Consider the following 15,740-nt stretch of genomic DNA (forward strand, 5'->3'; position numbering starts at 1 on the left):
CCAGTTATAGGGGAGACTCTGCCGAATTTTTTTTAGAAATTCAAAAAATTTTTAATTGACCCGGGACTAGCACTTTTTTCATGAAATTTTCTGTGTTGAATATTGGGAAGTTTTATTATTTCTTAATAGAAAAAATGAAACAACTCTGACTTTATATTTTTTTCAGTTCATATGGCAGCCATATTCGGAGGACGTTCTCGTTTCTCTTCCTGCGTATTGTACTGCAGTTCGGGACATTTGGAGGTCCGTAACGTATCTTATTTGCTGGGATGTAGTTGAGCCGCACCTCCCTCATCGGGTTTTGCAGCAGTTTGGGTTTCATCAGTCCCTGCCTGATATGAGGTTGACAGATAATCAGGCAGCTCTACATTCTCTAGATCGTCGTGGTAGGGCGAATCAAGACTGGAGCACCACGCATAGACAATATATTGATATTTGGGCTGATCGACGTGTGCATGTACAAGATGGCACTGTAATTGAAGATACTACATATCCATCGGATGAGTATGTTCAGTGGTATCGGGAGCGGACGGTGATTTATATTTCAAATCCAAGTCGATTTCCCGCTTTCCCAGAGGGCTTTCAGGGTGATAGCACTAGGGCACAATATCTTGTAAGTTTATTTCCAACCCACTTTTAATAATCACTTTGAGTTTGCTCACTTTTTTTAACTATTTTTTACCACAGTATCTCCTTCTTATTCTTATATTTGTTTCTCCAGAGCGATGCCATGTCTCGCATGTATTTCATGGCACAGGACTCTCTTGCAGTTAGTGATGAACAACACAGCAGATATTTTCAAGAGTTGAGGGACTTTGCATCCACATCTTTGCATCATGTAGGAGAGTCACGCCGACTTGCATTTCGCCCTCCACACGTATCACAGGAGATTCCACTATATGCTGATTCGTGTCGTGTTCAGCGAGCTCCTAGAAATACCCACGGAAGTCAGCATGGCGGTGGACGACATCGTAGACTCCGATCACCAGAACCCGCCATACAAACTGGATTCCATGGAGGTTCGCTGGCTACTGAGGACCAAGCTGGCGCATCTACTTTTGTCACACCTCAGACCGAAGTCATGCATGAGAGAGGTGTATCGATTGGGTATTTTAGATCCCCTGTGACTTTTCCAGAATTTACGCCCGATAGGGACTCGCATCAGCATATTTCTGAGCAATGTAAAGGAGGTGAAGGCACAAGCACTCAAATTAAAGATGCTACACTGTTGACACATATTACTCAAGTCCATACAGTAGTGCCAAACCAACCACGTCGAAGCCAAAGAATACCCAAACCAACAACATGTGGTACTCATGAAAAACTTGGGCAGCATTGATGGCACGCTACTTATATCGTTATTGTATAAATAATCTAACTTATGGATTACATACTTTTTTTTGTGATATTTTGTATATATTCTAAAATTTCACGAATATGAGTGGAACAATGCCATCACGCGTATCTTATTTCTCACTTTATATGAGTACTCTTTTAAACAAATTCAAAAAAAACGACTACATATGTAAACCAAAAAAGCAGTGCAACTATACTAACCTCTCCTCTAGTTCATACACGGTAAGTTAGTTACATGTCGGAACTTCACAAAAAAAAAATTAAACATACTATTTATAATATATTTATAAATTGTTATTTTTTACCTTTTGTTATTCATAGTTTCCCCATTAAATATAGGGAACAAACTTTAATATTCTCATATGGGCAAGTTAAAAATAAGATTCCAATTTTGTTCATGAAAATTAAGCCCTAACTTATTAACAGTTTAATTTTATTTTATATTGACCTTGAAAATAAAGAAGCAAGATTTGTAGTTATTTCGTTAGTATAGTTGTATTATAATAAAATTATTGGCTCACCACATGGTGGATTGGCTCGGAAGTTTCGACCCATATTACCAATTGCTCCCTAATGTTCTAAAATGATTCAATTTTTTTGAGTCGAGCCAACGACTATAAACAAAAGCGTTTGTTGGGAGGCAACCCAATAATAATATTATAGTTGTGTTTTTATGTGTTTCTTACATTTTGGTGTGATTTAATTGACTAATTAGATATATTTCATTTGTTTGCAGGCGGTACCGGAGTTTCATCATTATTTTGGAGGTACAATTGAGGAACAAGTGTAAAAAGGGAGGTTTTCTTACCAAATTGTGCTTTAAGTGTTTAGAATTCCCAGGCATACATACAATGTTGCATTTTCAGTATATTCAAGTGAGTTTTGGTGATAACATGTTTATACATGCTCATGGACTCATTTGATGTGCATGTAATGCCCAAAAGTGTCATTTTTGTGTAAAAATGCAAAAATGATCAAAGAACCTCACCCCTCGATTTGCAATATAGATGTGTTTGATGTGTTTTAAGAGATTGGATATTGTACTTTTGGTATATTACATGTGCATGAGAGGTTAGAATTGATAAAACGTTTTTCCAAAGTGCCCAGACTGATCCAAGCTCGGATCCAAAAATTTTCATAAATATCCGAGGGCTCGTCTGTGCTTCTGGCGGTGCGGATCCGAACCATGTCGGATATGAGGGCTTTTAGTAATGAACCGAGCTCGGATCGGTTCGCGGATATAGCAGAACCGAAGTCTCGTTTCTGCACTTTTCAAAATTTTCTTCCCTCTTTTCACCGAACCCTAACCCTCTCTCTCTAATCTTCCATTTCATCCATTCATTCCCTAATCTTTCACCTCAAAATCATTTTCCAACATCTTGTGATCATAAACCCTCAAAGATTTCATTTGAAAAACATCAATTTGGGGGATTTCAAGTGTTAAACCCGAAAGGAGGGCCGAACTGAAATCTTCAAATTTGGACCGAATTTGGACTGTTTTCTTCCTCATTTTTGCAACAATATCCTCTTCTATCAATGATGAGAATATAGAGACCAAGGCCATTCCATTCAAGCACATGGGGAATTGGAAGATTCAAGTAAAGACTAGTTCGCGGAGTACTAGCTTGTTAATTAGGTTTTTAGTTATCATTATTAGTTGTTTGTTAGCATTAAATAATTTCGGTCAATAACACTTTACCTTTGGCCGAATTCTGAGTCTTAGATTAGTTAATTAGTTGATAGATATTTTCACCCTTAATGAAGGGCAAGGTCGTCCATTGGACATTCTAGGGTTTGAGTCCTGTAAGGCTATATATAGCCTAGGTTTTCATTCATTAGAGAGAGAATTCAGATTTTATAAAATATATGTGAGTTATTTCACTCTCTCTTGCCTCAAGAGAATTTCCTTTGAATACTTGAGAATTAATCTCAAGTTGTTCATCGAACTTATCAATCAAGTAGTCTCCTTGATTGTGGCGTTCTTCTATCTATACTTTTGGTTCACTAAATTTGCTAGTCGTGGGTTAAGGCATCTCCTTAGTTCGTGGCTCGTGATTCTAGAAGGGTCAAAGTTCCGCCAATCATCCCAACTTGGTGTTCGTCTAGATCCGTCTCACATCAGTTGGTATCAGAGCTAGTCGACGACATCAAGTATATCCCGTTGAGTTTGTTCGTAAGCTTTCTAGTCAATTTTATTTTGCAATTCTGGTCGTGTCTTCCTTTGTGTCAAGTCCGATTGTTATTACAAAAAAAAAAAAAAAAAATTTCTGTCCGCCTTTGTTGTCTTGTTGAGTCACTCTTTGATTTCTTTTGCTTCGTGTCCACTTCGTGCATTACTTGTTGTGTGATTCTGTCTTGAAGCCTGCCTTCAAGTGTAGCCGTGTTTTGTTCGTTGCATATTCTGTTTAAATATCAAACAAAAAAAAAAAATTTCTGCGACGGCTAGGGTTTTCCTTGGGCGCAAGTTTCTTGCCAAATCTGTCCAAACTTTAGTTTATTCCACCAAGTTGTTTTCATTAGTTTCCTAAACTGATTTTTGTGGTTAAACTTGTTTGGGGTTGGAATCTTGAAGGGGGACTACAATAATCTAGGGTTTCTTGAGTTCCTTGAAACTAATCTTGAAGTCTTGAAATTTTGATACATGTCTTGATAGTTGTTGGAGGATTGAAGGAGAACATTGGTTTGACATTAAATTCTGGAATTTTACCCAAGAACAGCAGAGTAATTGTGTGTTCTTAGAGTCAAAAAAAAAAAAAAAAAAAAGGGCATTCTGGTGACAAACCACAAAGGAGGAAGCCGCACTTTTATTTGCCAATTCTGTCTTGTTGCAATTGTTCCAACAAACCAGGAAATTACATCAAGAAAAGCATACTCAAAAGTTTTGACCAACCTCCTCTTGAAAATCTTGCACACCTTGGGTCTTGATCACTTGTATCACCCGTTGAGATTTTTGAGGAACTTGACCATCTTGGTTCTTGAATATTTGCACCTCCCTACGTATAAACAGTTTCTTGTACGTCCTTGCATCCATACGGGGCTTTCTTGGCTTAGGAGTAAACCTCTTGGGAGTTTCTTGAGCAGGCCGCTTGGGGTATTCTTGGGTGACGTTGCTTGAGTCATCTTGTGAAGCCATTGTTTAGCACCAAGCGTCCAAACTGTCTTTGTGTGGAGCAAAGAGGGGAGGGCCGAATTGTTGTTCTTGAGGGAGAGTAAGGGACGAAAATTTTGAGGGGATTTAAGAAGAGGTAATTCTGGAAAATTTTGGGGTTAGGAAGCTACCAAATCTGGGAAAAATTTTAGGAAATTCCAGCCGACTTTGAGGGGAATTCAAGAAGACAAGAAATCTGGAATTTTTTCGTGGAAGCAATTCTGATTTGATAAGGTAACAAATCTGGAAATTTTCAGCGGTTAGGAAGCTACCAAATTCTGTTTTGCAGCCGACTTTGGAAGGTTTAAAAGGAGCAGAAATCTGGAAATTTTCTTTAGCTACCAAATTCTGTTTGCAGCCGACTTTGGGAGGTTTCAAAAGAGAAGGAAATCTGGAATTTTTTTTAGGAACAATTCTGAATTGTTATAGCCGACTTTAGGAAGATTTTTGGAGAGGGAATCTGGAAAAAAATTTTGGAAGGTTTTTGGAGAGGGAATCTGGAAAAAAATTTTGGAAGGTTTTTGGAGAGGGAATCTGGAAAAATTTTGGTAATATTTCTGTTTGGTTAGCCGACTTTAAGGAAATTTCCAAATAAGTCCAACACCTAACTTGTCTCCAAAATCAATTGGGCAATTAAGTAAAGCACTTGGGAACTCCATCATCGTACTTGGACTTTCTTTTTCTTTGTACATCAATTCTTTCCTCTTCCATTCCTTATTCATTACTTGAGCTTTCCATTTCTACTTTTGTTTCCTTGTTCCTTTGATACAATTGGGAGCTATTTTGATTAAAGTTTGATTGAACTTCCTTGAGAAAATTTCTGATTTCTTCAAAGGAAACAAACAAGTGGTTTGAGAAGTGAATTGGTGAGAGCATTAGAGTGCCATACACACTTGAGTGAAAACACGAGAGGAGTGAAACACTTAAGGGAGCAAGTGAGGCATTTTCTACTAACAATTTGTCAAGTTTTGCAGGTTTCACCATGTCTCAGGAACATGAAATTACCATTGCTCAGTTATCACTTAAAATGGATAATATGTGGAAGGAAATGCAGAGGAGATTTGACCAAAGGTTGGAAACAATCCATGAGCAACTTGATCAACTAAGTTCGTCTAGGGCTTCTTCTAGGAAATCTAGGGGAAAATCCACCCTGGGGGAATCTAGTGACTCCAATGCCGATTCGGAACATGAGGCATACGCACAACGAAGACCAAAGCGACACACAAGAGCAATCGGTGATGCCATCAAGGGGATTAAGATGAAGATTCCTCCTTTCCAAGGCAAATCTGATCCGGATACATACCTTGAATGGGAAAGTCGAGTGGAGCTAGTATTCGATTGTAATGACTACACCGATGCACAAAAATTGAGACTTGCCATAGTAGAATTCACCGACTATGCCATAGTTTGGTGGGAACAAGTGGTTACAAGCAGGAGAAGGTGTGGAGAACCACCTATAACCACTTGGACTGAGCTCAAGAGACTGATGAAGAAGCGATTTGTACCAAGTCACTACCATAGAGACTTGTACCAAAAACTTCAAACCTTGACACAAGGTCAACGCTCAGTTGAGGACTACTACAAGGACATGGAAATCTCCATGTTGAGAGCTGATATTCAAGAAGATAGAGAGGCTACAATGGCAAGATTTCTCAATGGTCTGAGGGTCGAAATCGCCGATCAACTGGAGCTTCAATACTATGTGGAGATAGAAGATATGGTGGAGAAGGCTATCAAGATTGAGCAAAGGCTCAAGAGGAGGGGTACAACCAGAAATTATAACCCTCATCCACAAGCATTTACTCGACCATTCCAGCCTAGAATGGAAGAGAGAGGTTCGAATACTTGGACCACTCCAAAGCCGAAGCAAGATCAAGGGTCAAGCTCACGGCCACCTTTTACCAAAACCGACTCCAAGGTTGTTTCAAAACCAACAATTGAAACTTCAAAACCTAGGAATCGTGACACCAAATGTTGGAGGTGTCAAGGAGTTGGGCACATTGCAAGCCAATGTCCAAATCCAAGGACCATGCTTGTGCTACCAAATGGAGACATTGTCACTGATGATGAAGAGGAGGAGTACAAAGACATGCCTTCCTTGGTTGAAGAGGAAGAAGAGATAGAGGAAGTTCCAACTCAAGACAAAGTTGGATTGGTAGCAAGAAGGGCACTAGCTACACAAGCTAGTAAGGATGAGCTTCAACGTGACAACATCTTTTACACTAGGTGCCATGTGACAAACAAGGTATGCAGCTTGGTGATTGACCCCGGAAGTTGCACTAATGTTGCTAGTGCATTGATGGTGGAGAAACTAAACTTGCCAACTAGTGAGCACCCCCATCCCTACAAGCTTCAGTGGTTAAACAACAGCGGAGAGGTACGTGTTCTTAAACAAGTTCTGGTTACTTTTCGCATTGGTAGGTATGAAGATGATGTTATGTGTGATGTAGTACCAATGCAAGCTGCACATATACTCTTAGGGCGTCCTTGGCAATTTGACAAAAGAGTCACTTTTGATGGTTTCTTGAACAAATACTCTTTTATGCATAATTGTAAAAAGATTACACTTGCACCTCTTACACCTCAACGAGTACATGAGGATCAAGTTAGTCTACAAAAAGAGTATGACTTGCATGCTACCACCAAGAAGGACAACGCCAAAGCTAAGAAATTAGTGTTGGCCGACCCTTCTTCAAGCAAGTTGGATCACTCTCATTCGGTCTTCGAGCCCGCCCAGGAGAGAAAACCCAGCATGCTTGCCAAGGTGAAAGATGTGAAAAAGGCCTTGCATTCTAATCAGGTTTTATTTATTTTATTTGGCAAGGAATCCTTACTCACTAATGCTCTTGATGCTTCTTTGCCTAGTGTTATTACTAACCTCTTACAGGAGTATCAAGACGTCTTTCCTGAGGATATACCTAATGGATTGCCTCCATTAAGGGGAATTGAACACCAAATTGATTTCATTCTTGGATCTTCCCTTCCAAACAAGGCACCATATAGGACCAATCCTGAGGAAACCAAGGAGCAACAACGACAAGTGGCGGAGTTGCTTCGTACGGGATGGATTAAAGAGAGTCTAAGCCCTTGTGTTGTACCAGTTCTACTTGTTCCAACCAGCACTAGTCGGGTTACAATGGCCTTTGATGCCGTTTTTGCACATCTTGATGCGTACAACGCGCAGCCCAACCAAACCTTGGTTCACCGGGCGTCCGCTCACGGTCCACCCATAGTCTTGAGACGTCACTTGTGTGGCCATTATCATGGAACTCTTGCTGTCCGCAACATGTATCTACCACCACCACGAGTTTTCCTGGTGTCCCACAAGGGTGTCCTGACCTTTCTCCGCTTGAGAAAGCGACATGCAGGCTGCTTGGTGACTATACACATGCTCCCATCACTTTTGTTTTGTAAGAAGAGTCCTGATTTGGGGACAAATCGCCTTTAAGAGGAGGGGAATGATGAGAATATAGAGACCAAGGCCATTCCATTCAAGCACATGGGGAATTGGAAGATTCAAGTAAAGACTAGTTCGCGGAGTACTAGCTTGTTAATTAGGTTTTTAGTTATCATTATTAGTTGTTTGTTAGCATTAAATAATTTCGGTCAATAACACTTTACCTTTGGCCGAATTCTGAGTCTTAGATTAGTTAATTAGTTGATAGATATTTTCACCCTTAATGAAGGGCAAGGTCGTCCATTGGACATTCTAGGGTTTGAGTCCTGTAAGTGTGACGACCCCACTTCTCCCAAGGGCGAACCCAAGGGTATCGGCGGGCCGCCTGCCTAGCTCGCGCCAGGACTCAAAACCTAAAGTTCGAAAGAGCACTAAATACAATATATACAATCCCAAAAGTTATATTCACATCTTCAAAAGTCTCGAGTCAAACTACTCTAATATACTACAATCACAACCAGCAGAAGATAGACCCTAAGAAGGGTCCTTATACAAACCACCAAAACAGAAACAAACATTCTAACTATTCAACTATTACAAGCCAATCTAACTATACTAGTATACGAGCCAAAAGTCCCCGCGTCGGCCCCTGCTAAGGAAAACAAAAGGAATGGGGTAAGCTATATGCTTAGTAAGTAAACAGGGGCGAAAGCATAAATTTCACATAACAGTTACACAATAAGAGTAAAGCAAAAGCAGAAAAGTAACATCACATAATAAGGATACAGGTGGCTCCAAAGCCAACTCATATGCCATGCGTGATCTCCTGCCGACACTCCGTCGACTGCAAATAATAGTTCGTAGAACTTCACTTGTACACCCACCGACACCTTATCACCCTCACTGGCCAGTCACCTCACAAACTTGCCCGGGCGAACGAAATCACAAACTTGAGCTTGAGTCACAAGCTCGGGTCACAAACTTGGTCACTTTCTCGGTGAACCGGATTCACAAAATTGGTTCATAACATGAACCTACAAACTTGGTGACCTCAGACTAAGTTGGACTGCCTTCGACCAAGCCCTTACCGGCTCGAATAGTCCAACCAGGTCAAGAGTTCACCCCAAACTCACAAACTTCACAAAATTATTCAAAATCACAAACTTTGCAAACTTCACAAACTTTATTCGAAAGTCGCCCCGAACCACAAGCTCAAGGGTTTTGGTTCCAAAAGGTTCATATACATATGCCAAGTATAATTATACATTCAAATTAGGGTTTAGGTCGAGTGCGATAAAGTACACCCTCGCCTAAGTGCCCTTTTCACATATCTCAAACACATAGCAAAGAAAACACACCAAACCGGCCTGAATACTTACTCAGAAACTGAAATAGCAAAAGTACGAAGTCGGATCGAAATGAACAGCTAGTAGTGGGCCCCACCAGTTCCGCCCAGCTCACCACCGTCTGAAATAGAAGATTGTGTCACATAATATCGCAAACGGCTACTATCGTGCCTAAAACAAGCAAAACGGCAAAAACGGCACGCGCGCACGTAAATATGACGAACGGAAACGGAGACGGCCGTTAGCGGAAACGGCAGATTTGACACTCGTTTCTAGTTTACTCATAAGTTGAGCTACGAATATCGGATTAAGTCATATGAGACGCCATATCGAAGCTTAAAGGATGAACAACAACGGTTATGAAGACATCCAGAACTGAAACTGGAGGCTTTAGTCCCAAATGAACCAAACACAATCACTTACGAAATCTGGCAAATGCACAAATGGTCAGTTTTGAGTGCAAACTGTTTTCTATGCTACACATGGTCAAAAGAGCTGAAAATTGGCAGTTAGATAGTTCATTCCAAATGGAACAACTTTCATGAAGGTCGGCAACCCAAATTCGGAACAGAAATTGGTCATCAGGACCAAAACAGATTTCTGGTCATTTTCACGGGCAGGCCTTGTTTGCTCGGCTATATCTCAGGTTCTATAAATCCGATTCATGAAATTCCAAGGGCGTTAGAAATCTCTGATATAGGGCTATAAGTTTGGTGTTTTGGTCGGAAGCCCAAACAGCTTGTAACTCAGTCAAATGTGAAGCCAAAGTTCCAGCCATAAACTTTCCGGATATAAGAACAGAACAGAATTTGACGGTCAAAACAGGTCTGAGTATTTCGTTTATAACTCAGGTTATACCACTCCGTTAATCCTGAAATTTTACAGGGATATCCAAGACTTAAGGGGCTACAACAATGTAGAAGGCCTCTCAATCCAAATCCTAGCACAACTAAGTCAAAAATGCAGAAAACCAACCCAGAACCGTAATTGCAGGTTCCCAAATCACACAAAACTGTAATCAGTCCAAGTCAGGCTATACAGGTCCAAAAGCATTGATTCCAAAGGCATATGAAAGCTAAGACATCAAGATACATTTCATCAGAAGACACCAACAACAAAATCCAAACCAATTCCAGTCAAAACAGACAATTACTATTGCCGTTCGGACATTCTGTTCACCAAAAACAGCAACAGTAAAAACGGCATAACTCACTCTATACTACTCCAAATGCCCTGAAATTTTGCAAGAACTTCAACCTCATCAATACCTACAACTTTCATGTTTTGAGAAAAGTCCAATTCGGCCTCTATCTAGGACCTAAAATTTCGGACAGAATGTTCAACCAAGAACCCTAATTTTCCAGAAATTCTTCCAAATTCAAAATTGATTGCATTTATCAACAATTCACACCTACTAGAGGTATTATGGTCCATTGCCAATCATCATACAAGGCCACAACATCCCATTCATTTTAAACCAGAAAATTCATCATAAAATGGAAAACTTCACCAAAACTCTTCAAATCAAGAAATAAATCATATATTCTAACACTTATGCCACCATTAAGCACAAAATAACCATCATTAAGTATAAGGAAGTAGTAAAACATCACTTACCTAAGAACAAGAGATGTAGAGAGGTGTTGGACACTTAGCTCTTCAAACAAACTTCACTACAACCCTTACTAGCACTAGAAGATAGGATTTTATGGAGTGAAATCTAGTCTAAGCTTTTGTTTATGGAAGATTGAAGCTTATGGAAGCTTGAAAGTTGGTGAAATGCACTTCCTTCTTGAGCTAGGGAGATCCGGCCACCAAGAGAAGAAAATGGTGATTTTTGTGCATTTGTTTTGATATTTAATCCTTTGGTCAAAAAAGTCAAGAAAGTGAATAGTAATTCTTAAAGTCCAACCAATGAGAATGTGACACTTGTCACCTCATTAAATGCATTCCTATCCTTTCTTTCTTCTCTCACATCAATCATTTCACACACTCTACTTGTCTATTAACACCCGATAAATTTTACACAGTATCCGGAATTTAACCTAATTGGCCGAATTTTTCCGAACTTTTCGCACTAGTGGGTCCCACATCCGATATACGTTCTTAATTTCTCAATTTCTCAAAAACTAACTAATACTAGAAAAATCATCTAAAAACTATATTTACTCATAAAAATTATTTGGGGAATTTTCTAATAAAGAAAATGTAGAAAAAAACGGGTTTTCAATCTTAACCGGAACTTAGGGTTTAAAGCGTAATTCCTACTTAGGGTTTTCGAAATACTCCCAAAACCAAACGTTACCGCCAAATTAATGAATATATCAACGTAGTACGAACTGGGGCCTCACAATCTCCCCTCCTTAAAAGAATTTCGTCCTCGAAATTCCAACTTGCACTAATCAGATCAAATAATCCTCAAAAGCAGTCAAGTACACAACAGGCAATGCCTCAAAAGTTCAACCACTCGAGTAGTAGCCGGTCTACAACCACACAAGTACGAATAAGTTCAAAAGCCGGGTTCAAACAAATAAGCTCAAAAGATTATACTCAAATATACATATTTTTACAAAGTCACACTAAAAATATACAAGTTATCCGACATCCGGTTGGTGCAAAATCCATTATTTACGTGAGCACTACGGCTCCAAAAATGTAGTCAATCACTGGGTAACAAAAGAAGCCAGGCATACTGGTTATAACAAAATAAACATGGCAGATATAACAAATTAAACATATCAGATAGTCAAAAGGAAATTCCATCAACGGTCCTACACGCCTCCCCTACGGAACCTACCTAATCCACCAGCACCGCCCCGGCGGCCCTAGGGTGCAAACCTAAAGAATAGGTCCAAATAGCTAACTTCAATATTAAGTAAGAACCAAATCGATTCACACTGGGACTGGCCATCTCCAAGTGCAATCAACTCAATCCCCACTTTGCCTTATGGAAAATTACAAAAGTCAATATCAAAATCTTAGCATTCAATATTTACCTTAATAGCCAAGTATCCCACAGTCCGGCATCCTAAACTTCAAGCCTAGGATACACTACAGAGATCGAAAGCCTAAGCTCTGATACCAACTGTGACGACCCCACTTCTCCCAAGGGCGAACCCAAGGGTATCGGCGGGCCGCCTGCCTAGCTCGCGCCAGGACTCAAAACCTAAAGTTCGAAAGAGCACTAAATACAATATATACAATCCCAAAAGTTATATTCACATCTTCAAAAGTCTCGAGTCAAACTACTCTAATATACTACAATCACAACCAGCAGAAGATAGACCCTAAGAAGGGTCCTTATACAAACCACCAAAACAGAAACAAACATTCTAACTATTCAACTATTACAAGCCAATCTAACTATACTAGTATACGAGCCAAAAGTCCCCGCGTCGGTCCCCGCGTCGGCCCCTGCTAAGGAAAACAAAAGGAATGGGGTAAGCTATATGCTTAGTAAGTAAACAGGGGCGAAAGCATAAATTTCACATAACAGTTACACAATAAGAGTAAAGCAAAAGCAGAAAAGTAACATCACATAATAAGGATACAGGTGGCTCCAAAGCCAACTCATATGCCATGCGTGATCTCCTGCCGACACTCCGTCGACTGCAAATAATAGTTCGTAGAACTTCACTTGTACACCCACCGACACCTTATCACCCTCACTGGCCAGTCACCTCACAAACTTGCCCGGGCGAACGAAATCACAAACTTGAGCTTGAGTCACAAGCTCGGGTCACAAACTTGGTCACTTTCTCGGTGAACCGGATTCACAAAATTGGTTCATAACATGAACCTACAAACTTGGTGACCTCAGACTAAGTTGGACTGCCTTCGACCAAGCCCTTACCGGCTCGAATAGTCCAACCAGGTCAAGAGTTCACCCCAAACTCACAAACTTCACAAAATTATTCAAAATCACAAACTTTGCAAACTTCACAAACTTTATTCGAAAGTCGCCCCGAACCACAAGCTCAAGGGTTTTGGTTCCAAAAGGTTCATATACATATGCCAAGTATAATTATACATTCAAATTAGGGTTTAGGTCGAGTGCGATAAAGTACACCCTCGCCTAAGTGCCCTTTTCACATATCTCAAACACATAGCAAAGAAAACACACCAAACCGGCCTGAATACTTACTCAGAAACTGAAATAGCAAAAGTACGAAGTCGGATCGAAATGAACAGCTAGTAGTGGGCCCCACCAGTTCCGCCCAGCTCACCACCGTCTGAAATAGAAGATTGTGTCACATAATATCGCAAACGGCTACTATCGTGCCTAAAACAAGCAAAACGGCAAAAACGGCACGCGCGCACGTAAATATGACGAACGGAAACGGAGACGGCCGTTAGCGGAAACGGCAGATTTGACACTCGTTTCTAGTTTACTCATAAGTTGAGCTACGAATATCGGATTAAGTCATATGAGACGCCATATCGAAGCTTAAAGGATGAACAACAACGGTTATGAAGACATCCAGAACTGAAACTGGAGGCTTTAGTCCCAAATGAACCAAACACAATCACTTACGAAATCTGGCAAATGCACAAATGGTCAGTTTTGAGTGCAAACTGTTTTCTATGCTACACATGGTCAAAAGAGCTGAAAATTGGCAGTTAGATAGTTCATTCCAAATGGAACAACTTTCATGAAGGTCGGCAACCCAAATTCGGAACAGAAATTGGTCATCAGGACCAAAACAGATTTCTGGTCATTTTCACGGGCAGGCCTTGTTTGCTCGGCTATATCTCAGGTTCTATAAATCCGATTCATGAAATTCCAAGGGCGTTAGAAAGCTCTGATATAGGGCTATAAGTTTGGTGTTTTGGTCGGAAGCCCAAACAGCTTGTAACTCAGTCAAATGTGAAGCCAAAGTTCCAGCCATAAACTTTCCGGATATAAGAACAGAACAGAATTTGACGGTCAAAACAGGTCTGAGTATTTCGTTTATAACTCAGGTTATACCACTCCGTTAATCCTGAAAATTTACAGGGATATCCAAGACTTAAGGGGCTACAACAATGTAGAAGGCCTCTCAATCCAAATGCTAGCACAACTAAGTCAAAAATGCAGAAAACCAACCCAGAACCGTAATTGCAGGTTCCCAAATCACACAAAACTGTAATCAGTCCAAGTCAGGCTATACAGGTCCAAAAGCATTGATTCCAAAGGCATATGAAAGCTAAGACATCAAGATACATTTCATCAGAAGACACCAATAACAAAATCCAAACCAATTCCAGTCAAAACAGACAATTACTATTGCCGTTCGGACATTCTGTTCACCAAAAACAGAAACAGTAAAAACGGCATAACTCACTCTATACTACTCCAAATGCCCTGAAATTTTGCAAGAACTTCAACCTCATCAATACCTACAACTTTCATGTTTTGAGAAAAGTCCAATTCGGCCTCTATCTAGGACCTAAAATTTCGGACAGAATGTTCAACCAAGAACCCTAATTTTCCAGAAATTCTTCCAAATTCAAAATTGATTGCATTTATCAACAATTCACACCTACTAGAGGTATTATAGTCCATTGCCAATCATCATACAAGGCCACAACATCCCATTCATTTTAAACCAGAAAATTCATCATAAAATGGAAAACTTCACCAAAACTCTTCAAATCAAGAAATAAATCATATATTCTAACACTTATGCCACCATTAAGCACAAAATAACCATCATTAAGTATAAGGAAGTAGTAAAACATCACTTACCTAAGAACAAGAGATGTAGAGAGGTGTTGGACACTTAGCTCTTCAAACAAACTTCACTACAACCCTTACTAGCACTAGAAGATAGGATTTTATGGAGTGAAATCTAGTCTAAGCTTTTGTTTATGGAAGATTGAAGCTTATGGAAGCTTGAAAGTTGGTGAAATGCACTTCCTTCTTGAGCTAGGGAGATCCGGCCACCAAGAGAAGAAAATGGTGATTTTTGTGCATTTGTTTTGATATTTAATCCTTTGGTCAAAAAAGTCAAGAAAGTGAATAGTAATTCTTAAAGTCCAACCAATGAGAATGTGACACTTGTCACCTCATTAAATGCATTCCTATCCTTTCTTTCTTCTCTCACATCAATCATTTCACACACTCTACTTGTCTATTAACACCCGATAAATTTTACACAGTATCCGGAATTTAACCTAATTGGCCGAATTTTTCCGAACTTTTCGCACTAGTGGGTCCCACATCCGATATACGTTCTTAATTTCTCAATTTCTCAAAAACTAACTAATACTAGAAAAATCATCTAAAAACTATATTTACTCATAAAAATTATCTGGGGAATTTTCTAATAAAGAAAATGTAGAAAAAAACGGGTTTTCAATCTTAACCGGAACTTAGGGTTTAAAGCGTAATTCCTACTTAGGGTTTTCGAAATACTCCCAAAACCAAACGTTACCGCCAAATTAATGAATATATCAACGTAGTACGAACTGGGGCCTCACAATCTCCCCTCCTTAAAAGAATTTCGTCCTC

Source organism: Coffea arabica, chromosome 3e, assembly GCF_036785885.1.
Source record: "Coffea arabica cultivar ET-39 chromosome 3e, Coffea Arabica ET-39 HiFi, whole genome shotgun sequence".
Taxonomy (NCBI): domain Eukaryota; kingdom Viridiplantae; phylum Streptophyta; class Magnoliopsida; order Gentianales; family Rubiaceae; genus Coffea; species Coffea arabica.